Source organism: Lathyrus oleraceus, chromosome 2 (assembly GCF_024323335.1).
Source record: "Lathyrus oleraceus cultivar Zhongwan6 chromosome 2, CAAS_Psat_ZW6_1.0, whole genome shotgun sequence".
Classification (NCBI taxonomy): Eukaryota; Viridiplantae; Streptophyta; class Magnoliopsida; order Fabales; family Fabaceae; genus Lathyrus; species Lathyrus oleraceus.
The window spans coordinates 199160645-199171617 of record NC_066580.1 but is presented as its reverse complement, the minus strand read 5'-3'; the positions used below and the strand labels follow the sequence as shown (position 1 = coordinate 199171617).

Sequence of the window (10973 nt, the reverse complement as noted above, 5' to 3'; positions counted from 1 at the left end):
TTGGCTTGAGAATGGTCATTCCTTGCTTCAATTCCACTCCAAAGTGCTTGTGAATGATGGAGCAATGAAGAACTAGGCAAGGTTCTATGAAAAATTTGCAGAAAAATGAAGAGAAAAAGTTGAGAGAATTTGCAATTTTCTGATCTAGATCTGAGATGAATGATTGTTAATCACAAAAACGGTTAGCATTAGCCTTATATATGTGTTGTTAATGATGTTGGTAATCATGTTTAGTGTTAATGCTAAAGATTAAGTGAATTGGAAGTTTTTGTGCATTTTAGCATTTCACCCTCAAATGCATAAAACCAATGTAACAGTGCCAATTTAGTTTCAATTCACCTCAGAAATGTGGTTTCTAAGCTAATGCAAGTGGAATTGAGTGAAAACAATGAATAATTCTCAAAATGCACTTTTCCCTCCAATTTTCAAAATAGGTTCAAGTGAAAAATGCACTTTTTGTGTGATGAGTTTTAATGAAATGTGATGCATGAATTGGATAGAGGACATCAAAAGAAATTTGCTCCAAAAAGTCTCACTCCATTTGGCCTTGTGGATCAAAAGTTATGCACTTTTGAAATTCAACTTTTCTTGACAATGATTTGATCATAACTTGCCAACCACAAATGAGAAATTCATGTTCTTGGACTTTTTGGAAAGGTGAGAGAAAGATCTACAACTTTCATTTTGGACAAAATTTCATTTGAAGCATTTTTGGACATGTAATTTTAAGGATAAAACCTTTCCATTTTTGGCAATTTTGAATTACAAGTCACTTTCTATTTTTGGAAAGTTTCCATCTGACTTTATTTTCTTCATTGTTGATGTTTGAAATGTCAAATTAAACTTGTTTGAACATGAATGAAGTGTCTCTAACCCTCTCCCACCTCCAAATCCATCAGTTGACCTCTGGTTGACTTTTGTTGACTGATAGATGAATTGGCCATGCACAAATGAACTTGAGCCTCAAACTCCTGATGAAATGGCTCCACAATGAAACCCTAGCTTCCATAAGCTCAATGAAACCAATAAATGATCCCCACCTCAATGAGAACCTCATCTCCTTGACAAGCCCTGATTGGCACAATGCAGATGATTAGGGTTGACCAGTGGTCAAAACCCTAATCTCAAGGAACTGATCAAGCATAAGGAATCTCTTGGTGATGACAAGACCATGATGATGATGATGTACCCTTGCAACCAAGATGATGATCAATCTCCTTGGGGAACCGAGAAACCCTAATTTGAAGCACACACCCTCAGATGATTAGTGATCAATCCATGAGACCCTCAGGCTTGAATCTTTTAACCTCTTTATCTTCTGATCAAGACCTAAGAGGATGACTTGCTCAATGTTGCCATATGATATGCAAATATGCAATGACTAATGACCTAAAAATGAAATGCAATATGCTAAGCTAGTCCCAAAAGAGGAGGGCAAATTTTGAGGTGTTACAGCTGCCCCTATTCAATCCACTGTGAACCTGTCGATATGAATAGCCTTGGCTTTCAGATGATCAGGGTGAAGAGGGATTGAATACCAAGAACAGACGAACAATTTGCCCTCTGATGGGAAAATAATTAACAGTGCCTGTCAGAATCGGTAAAGAAACAACCTCGAAAGAAGAATCCGTCTGGTACGGAGAAAGTCGGCCTGAATACCGAACAAAACGTATGGATAAACGGAAACACAGAGATAACCATGGCCTGAACGCCGCTCGTCAGTCTGCATACTGAACCTCGGAATATGAGAGTATTGATGTCTGTCTGAATACCGGGAGATTAGCCTGAACACAAAAAATTGGCCTGAACACCACTTCGGTCTGAACACCACTTCGGTTTGAACACCATTTTGGTCTGAACACCACTTCGGCTGGCCTGAGTGCCACAAGCTGCATCAATCTGAACTTCGGAAGCTTCTTCGATCTGAGAATCGGAACTGGCCTGAACGCCGCATCGGTCTGAATACCTGCCTCGGTCTGACCACCGGAAGATTGGCCTGGGTGCCACAAGTACTTCAACCTGACTGTTGGAAACTTCTTCGATCTGGAAATCGGAAACTGGCCGGAATGCCTCAAGTTCTTCATCCTGATTGTTGAGAACTTCTTCGATCTGGAAATCGGAAACTGGTCTGGATACCACCTCGGTCTGAACACCGGGAAACTGGTCGGAATACCCATCAACTGGCCCGAACGCCACCTCGGTCTGGATACCGGAAGATTGGTCTGGCTACCATCTCGGTCTGGATACCGGAAAACTGGTCTGGCTACCATCTCGGTCTGGATACCAAAAAACTCTTCATGCCTATCAGCATCGGCAAAAAGGAACCGTGATAAGTGAGTCGGCACGCGTGCCAACGACCCATGCTGGGGATAACAAGCCAAGAACCGGCCATTCTCTATTCCACCCTAGCCAACGAACACTTCGCGTTTAGCTGGGGATTATTCCTTCTTATTTTTTCTTTTTGAACCCCGAAACTTCTTTGATTAACATTCCCATCTCTGTTTGACAGAAACCTTCCTCCAATATCACACTACTGGGGAATAACTACTGATTAAAATACGGTGCCGAACTCCTCGGAGTAACACCTTCACCTTTGGGCAAAAAACCACCTCTCAACCGATAACCACGGTTTGAGACTAGCTTATGCTTGCAATATTGATGCATGATTGATTTTTTAGCGTAATGCTCCATAATCATGGAAATGCTACGCGATTTATTATGCAATATGCTATGCTTATTCTACATGATGAATGTATAACAGATATCCCCCTCAAGGGACTCTTCTGGGGAGCTCGAGACACTCTGCTGAGGAACTCGTCAACATTCCGATTTCCACCCTGCTGGGGAATAGCACTGCTGCTGGGAAAAAGGAAACCCTTGCTGGGGGAAAACCTCCTTTGCACCCGATCCTCTTGGGGCACCGCTGGGGAAAGACCCACCAACGCACTCTGTGGGGATACAACAGTCTTTGACTTGCTAGGCATGCAACACTCCAGACTCTGCTCGGGAAACCACCACCCACAGATACCTCCGCTAGGAAGTAACAACCTTCAGGCCTGGCGACTGGGGAAGCATCAATCTAAAACCTGCTGGGGATAACCATCCTGACCCTGCTAGGGAATCCACAGACCTTGAATCTGCTGGGGAATTAGTCATTCCAACTCTGCTTGGGGAGGAGGAAAATCTGCTACTGAACACCCGTCGACTCGTCGAACCATGGTATTCATATCCAACTCCCATGTCAGCTTTCCAATTTTGAGAACTCCCAGACTCGTCGGGACTTTTCTGATTCATCACCTTATATTCCCAACCACTCCGTACTTGACGAAGATCGAACTCCTAGGAATTATACAGACTTTTTAATTTTCAGACTTTGAAGAGTCTTCTTGATTAATTCCAAGGATCGTCGTACGTCTCGCTGTAACACCCCATTTTCTACCCACGAGTTATAACAACAAAATCAGAGTCGTAAAATTTTCTATAAATGGAATATTACATGTTCAACTTTAAACAATTTCCACTTTAAGGAATCATAACAATATGTAACACTTTTCTTAATTCGACAAAACAATGTCATTCACTCCAATAATTCAACTTCATAAAATCTTACGCAGCGGATTCATAAAAAAATTCTTATCATCTTTAGGCAACATAAATACGACTTAACTTAAAGAGTAAACAACTATAATCCTTCAAACAATTTAAATTTTAGTCACAATTAAAAGATCCACAAAGCAGACACGCGACAATCCCCCCGAGTGCTACGTATCAGAGCGACTGACCACTGACCCGACCAACGGTAACCGGCTACTTCTCAGGATTACTTGCACGTTGTCACATAAGGACAACATTCAACAGAAGGGGTGAGTTACAATAATTATAATCAGTATATGAAAAACAATACAGTAATTAAGAATCGTACACAAACACCACTTCTCAATTCAATTAAATACCCATACAACAAACCAACAAAAATGCAACTCTAATGAGACTCGACTCGTCATGCATGTGGTACCATTCGGAGTAAAACTCCCAACTTAAAATTTGCCGATTTAACGAGGCATCAAGGCTTAAGCCTTCAACTTTCAACTTTTGCCAATCCAGGCCAACGTGGTGTGAGCAAAGCTCCGACTTAATGCATATGAATTTACATGACATACACGACTTTAAAATTCCGACAACATAATAGTAATAGCAACACAATAATGTTTTCAACATAATCAACTTATAATCAACTTTGGCTCACCAAGCTTACAACTCAGTATCTTTAACAACTTTCCGTACACGGAATAACTTAACAACTCAATCATACTTGTATCGACACTTCATAACATAAACCCAACAAAATTACTCATCAAAATTAACTATAATATTACCCGACTCACCCCGACGAACTTCATTAAATTCTGAGCAATTCGATTTTTCACTTTTCCAACAGCGTTAACCCGTTAACGCCCTGGGTTAACCCGTTAACGCAAGACAGAATACAATTTTTCAGCTTTTCAACAGCGTTAACCCGTTAACGCCCTGGGTTAACCCGTTAACGCAAGACAGAATGAAATTTTTCAGTTTTTCAACAGCGTTAACCCGTTAACGCTCTGGGTTAACCCGTTAACGCAGGACAGAATACACTTCCTGGCAAATTTTAACAGTGTTAACCGGTTAACGCCCTGGGTTAACCGGTTAACGCAAGACAAACAGCAATTTTTTTTCACAATTCATAACAGTGTTAACCGGTTAACACCCTGGGTTAACCGGTTAACGCAAGATAGAAAGCTGTTCCTGCGTTAACACGAAGCAGAATGCAGAATTCTCCGCATTTTCCGCCGTTGGAGGACTTCCGGACCTCCGATTCCAATTCCGTAAGAAGCTACGTTTTCAGAAAATCACTACCCATCCAATTACAGATTCAATTTCAGTTTTAACACAACCTATCCAACACAATTTTTCAGCATTCAACATCCCAATTAGGGTCAAATCAACGGTTCATCACTACCCATTACATGTTAACCCATAATACCCATTAAACGACGATAAACCCCCCTTACCTTATTATTTTGGATCGAAGGTTGCTCTAAGAATCGGATTCCGGAAGTTTTCTTCTCCTTCCCTCTCGTTCGTACAACAGTTCTCCAATTCCTCTTCTGCTAACTTCTCTCCACTACTGTTTTTTTTTTCTTTTTCTATCACCTCTTTTATTTTCTCTTTATTAAATTAACTAAATATCCTAATCTCTAATGGGCCTAATATAACACCTCTCATTTTACTAATTAGCACACAATGATAAGCCCACTTACTCAAATAACACCACAATTATATTATTATTTCTTATAATAATTTCTACGACTTTCGACTAATTTCCGACTAACCACAATAATTACGTAAATATTAAAAATAACAAATAATTATTTTTGGGCGTTACAACTCTCCCCCACTTAGAATATTTTCGTCCTCGAAAATTTACCTTCTTCAAACAGCTCAGGATAGGAGTCTCGCATCTTGCTCTCCAATTCCCATGTCATGCTTTCGCCCGCAGCTCCCAACCAAACGACTTTAACCAACACAATCTCTTTTCCTTGAAGAGTCTTTGTTTCACGATCTTCAACTCGTACAGGCTTTGTCTCCATTGTTAAATTATCCCGCACTTGCACATCATCCATACTAACCACATGAGACGGATCTGAGACATACTTCCGAAGCTGCGACACATGGAATACATCATGCAAATTCGAAAGATTAGGTGGTAATGCCATCCGATAAGCAACTTTTCCAACTCGTTCTAAGATTTGATACGGACCAATGAAGCGAGGAGTGAGCTTTTTAGACTTCAAAGCCCTCCCAACACCGGTCACAGGCGTGACTCTCAAAAACACATGGTCACCAGCTTGAAATTCTAAATACTTCTTCCGCTTGTCATGGTAACTCTTCTGCCTACTCTGAGAAGCTTTCATCTTCTCTCGGATAAACTTCACTTTCTCGGTAGTTTCTCGAACTAACTCTGGTCCAAGTACTACACCCTCACCAGATTCGTGCCAACACAACGGAGTTCTACATCTACGACCATACAATGCTTCAAAAGGCACCATTCCGATACTAGAATGGTAACTATTATTATATGTGAACTCGATCAATGGAAGATAAGTGTCCCACGAACCTCCTTGTTCAAGAACACAAGCTCTCAGTAAATCCTCCAATGACTGAATAGTTCTCTCAGTTTGGCCATCAGTTTGAGGATGATATGCCGAACTCAACCTCAACTTAGAGCCCAACGAATCTTGCAGACTTTTCCAAAATCCCGATGTAAACCTCGGATCTCTGTCCGACACAATACACAGAGGAACACCATGCAACTTTACAATTACTCGGATGTAAATCTCTGCCAACTTCGCAATTGGGTAAGTGATGTTAATAGGTATGAAGTGAGCCGACTTCGTGAGCCTATCAACGATCACCCAAATCGAATCATGCCCTCTTAAAGTAGCAGGCAGCCCCGTTACAAAGTCCATCGAAATGCTATCCCATTTCCATTCTGGAACTTCCAACGGTTGCATCAACCCAGCAGGCTTCTGATGCTCAATCTTCGACTTCTGACAAGTTAAGCACGCATACATAAAACGAGCCACATCTTCTTTCATTCCGGGCCACCAAAATATTTTCTTTAAATCCTGATACATTTTAGTAGCTCCTGGATGAATACTCAAACTGCTTCTATGACCCTCTTCTAGAATGCTTCTTTTCAAAATCGCGTCATCAGGAATACAAATTCTGTCCCCTAATTTCAACACACCTCTCGCATCAATCTTAAAGTCACTCTTCTCTGATTGACCACAACGATTAAGGATATCTACTAATTTCACATCCAATTTCTGTGCCTCTCGGATACTATCCATAAAATCATTATTAATCTTTAGCATTCCTAGCATTACACTCTGCGGGGTTACTTCGCAAACCAAACTCATATCACGAAATTGCTCAATTAATTCCAACTCCTTAATCATCATTGCCGACACATGCAAGGTCTTTCTACTTAAAGCATCGGCCACAACATTTGCTTTTCCTGGATGATAATTCAAACCGAAATCATAATCCTTAAGCAATTCTAACCACCTACGTTGTCTCATGTTCAGCTCTTTCTGATCAAATAGATACTTTAAACTTTTATGATCGCTGAAAACTTCAAATCTGGAACCATAAAGGTAATGCCTCCAGATTTTTAGCACAAACACCACAGCAGCAAGTTCAAGATCATGCGTAGGATAGTTCTTTTCATGAATTCTTAACTGTCGCGACGCATAAGCAATTACTCTATTATTTTGCATGAGCACACCTCCTAAACCCATCAATGAAGCATCACAGTAAATTATAAACGGTTCCCCCGGATTTGGCAAAGTCAAAACCGGCGCCGACGTCAATCTCCTTTTTAATTCATTAAAACTCTCTTCGCACTGAACATCCCACACGAAAGCTTTACCTTTACAAGTTAATTTAGTTAACGGAAATGCTAACTTAGAAAATCCTTCAATAAACCTTCTATAATATCCAGCTAATCCCAAAAAGCTTCTAATCTCGGTAGCCGACTTAGGAGTCTCCCATTGCAATACAGCTTCTACCTTGGAAGGATCTACAGCAATACCTTTTCCTGAAATTACATGGCCGAGAAAACTGACTTCTCTTAACCAAAACTCACACTTGGACAGCTTCGCATACAATTTCTTATCTTTCAAAACATCCAACACTAATCTCAAATGTTCCTTGTGTTCTTCTTCGGACTTAGAGTAAATCAAAATATCATCAATAAATACTACCACAAAATGGTCCAGATAAGTATGGAAAATACGATTCATGTATTCCATAAATACTCCCGGCGCATTAGTCACACCGAAAGGCATCACAGAATACTCATAATGTCCATACCGAGTTCTGAACGCTGTCTTCTGGATGTCTTCATCTTTCACTTTGATCTGATGATAGCCCGATCTCAAATCAATTTTACTGAACACACAGGCACCCACTAATTGATCCATCAAATCATCTATTCTCGGTAGTGGATACTTATTCTTGATCGTTACTTTATTCAATTGTCTATAATCAATACAAAGCGTCATACTACCATCTTTCTTCTTTACTAGCAACACTGGAGCTCCCCACGGTGACACACTTGGTCTTATAAACTTCTTCTCAAGTAAGTCTTCCAATTGCTTCTTTAATTCATACAATTCAGATGCCGACATTCTATACGGTGCCATCGAAACAGGCCTAGTACCAGGTACCAGATCAATACTAAATTTAACTTCCCTCTCTGGCGGCACACTAGGAATTTCATCAGGAAAAACTTCAGGGAATTCTTTCACCACTAACAGTTCCTCAATCTTAGCTTTACTCTCAACCGACAACGTCGCCATCAAAGAAAACATCTGAGCTCCCTCTTTCATCAATTTTCGCAATTCTCTGAAAGGTAATAAGTCAACTCCTTCCTCTTCAGGAGTGGAAAACCTCACCGACTTATGATGACAATTTATATGAACATAATTATACTCTAACCAGTTCATACCAAGAATTACATCCATCCCATCCAACGGCAAACATACTAAATCAACATAGAAATCTTTATCGAAGATCGACAAAGGACATTTTAAACATACCAAAGAAGTAGTTATTGATCCCTTAGCTGGGGTCTCAACAATCAATTCACCATCCAAAGCGGACAATTTTAAACCCAGTCTTCGAGCACAGTTAGCAGAAATAAAACAGTGTGTAGCACCGGTATCAATAATAGTAATTAAAGGAGTACCATTTATGAAACATGTACCTCGGATAAGTCTGTCCTCACTGGAGGTTTGAGTTCCGGTCAATGCGAACACCTTTCCAGTTTGAGATTTCTTTGGCTTCTGACACTGACTTCCAATATGCCCTTCTTCGCCACAATTAAAACAAATCATTTCCATGTGCTTGCAATCAGCTATTGCATGGCCAGTCTTACCACAGCGAAAACACCTCTTTACTTCAGCAGTGCATACATTACTCTTATGACCAGCCTGACCACATTTGAAGCAAACTATACCAGCAGGAGCACCTCCCCTACTAGTCCTCTGAGCCGGAGCAGCTCCTTGTTTCCCTTTTCCCACTGGAGCATCATACGGCTTGCCACGGTTTTGATGTTGCTTGCCCCTGCGGTCACTGACAATCTTGTAATGAGCATTATTGTCTTATTCAAATATCCTGCAGCTATCAACCAATTCAGTAAAAATGCGTATCTTCTGATACCCAACAGCCTTCTTAATTTCAGAGCGCAGTCCGTTTTCAAACTTGATGCACTTTGAAAATTCAGCACCAGCACCAGTGTAATGAGGATAAAATTTGGACAACTCCACAAATTTTGCAGCATAATCAGTGACAGACATGTTTCCTTGCTTCAGCTCAAGGAACTCAATTTCTTTCTTACCACGGACATCTTCCGGATAATACTTTCTCATGAATTCCCTACGGAATACATCCCAAGTAATGACTTCACCTGCCACGGTCAACCTCTCGTGAGTCTCTAGCCACCAGTCATCAGCTTCGACTGCTAGCATGTGAGTACCATACCGAACCTTCTGAGCTGGAGTGCAATCCATAACACGGAAGATTCTCTCGATCTCTTTCAACCATCCCAAGGCTGCATCTGGATCATGCTTCCCTTTAAACACCGGCGGATTCTCTCTTTGAAAAGTCGCCAAGCTACGTGATCCAGCATCTCCACCAGCATTTGGCAAGTTCTGCACAGCTTGTGCCATCGCTTGCATTGCGGCAGCCATTGCAGCGTCATTCCTTCCAGCCATTTCAACTTATCACTACAACACAACTTAAAAGTTAGATTAGTAACAATACCCAATTGTTAGACAGTAACGACACGACAACTGGCCGGACAGACCGACCTGCTCTGATACCACTAATGTAACACCCCATTTTCTACCCACGAGTTATAACAACAAAATCAGAGTCGTAAAATTTTCTATAAATGGAATATTACATGTTCAACTTTAAACAATTTCCACTTTAAGGAATCATAACAATATGTAACACTTTTCTTAATTCGACAAAACAATGTCATTCACTCCAATAATTCAACTTCATAAAATCTTACGCAGCGGATTCATAAAAAAATTCTTATCATCTTTAGGCAACATAAATACGACTTAACTTAAAGAGTAAACAACTATAATCCTTCAAACAATTTAAATTTTAGTCACAATTAAAAGATCCACAAAGCAGACACGCGACAATCCCCCCGAGTGCTACGTATCAGAGCGACTGACCACTGACCCGACCAACGGTAACCGGCTACTTCTCAGGATTACCTGCATGTTGTCACATAAGGACAACATTCAATAGAAGGGGTGAGTTACAATAATTATAATCAGTATATGAAAAACAATACAGTAATTAAGAATCGTACACAAACACCACTTCTCAATTCAATTAAATACCCATACAACAAACCAACAAAAATGCAACTCTAATGAGACTCGACTCGTCATGCATGTGGTACCATTCGGAGTAAAACTCCCAACTTAAAATTTGCCGATTTAACGAGGCATCAAGGCTTAAGCCTTCAACTTTCAACTTTTGCCAATTCAGGCCAACGTGGTGTGAGCAAAGCTCCGACTTAATGCATATGAATTTACATGACATACACGACTTTAAAATTCCGACAACATAATAATAATAGCAACACAATAATGTTTTCAACATAATCAACTTATAATCAACTTTGGCTCACCAAGCTTACAACTCAGTATCTTTAACAACTTTCCGTACACGGAATAACTTAACAACTCAGTCATACTTGTATCGACACTTCATAACATAAACCCAACAAAATTACTCATCAAAATTAACTATAATATTACCCGACTCACCCCGACGAACTTCATTAAATTCTGAGCAATTCGATTTTTCACTTTTCCAACAGCGTTAACCCGTTAACGCCCTGG

The 10973-nt window shown here is 40.4% G+C and overlaps 1 pseudogene; it reads right to left on the bottom strand.

Annotated features, from left to right (window-relative positions):
* Positions 1-752: 752 nt before the first annotated feature.
* LOC127121306 (uncharacterized) lies at positions 753-10124 on the bottom strand (annotated as a pseudogene).
* Positions 10125-10973: the final 849 nt, after the last annotated feature.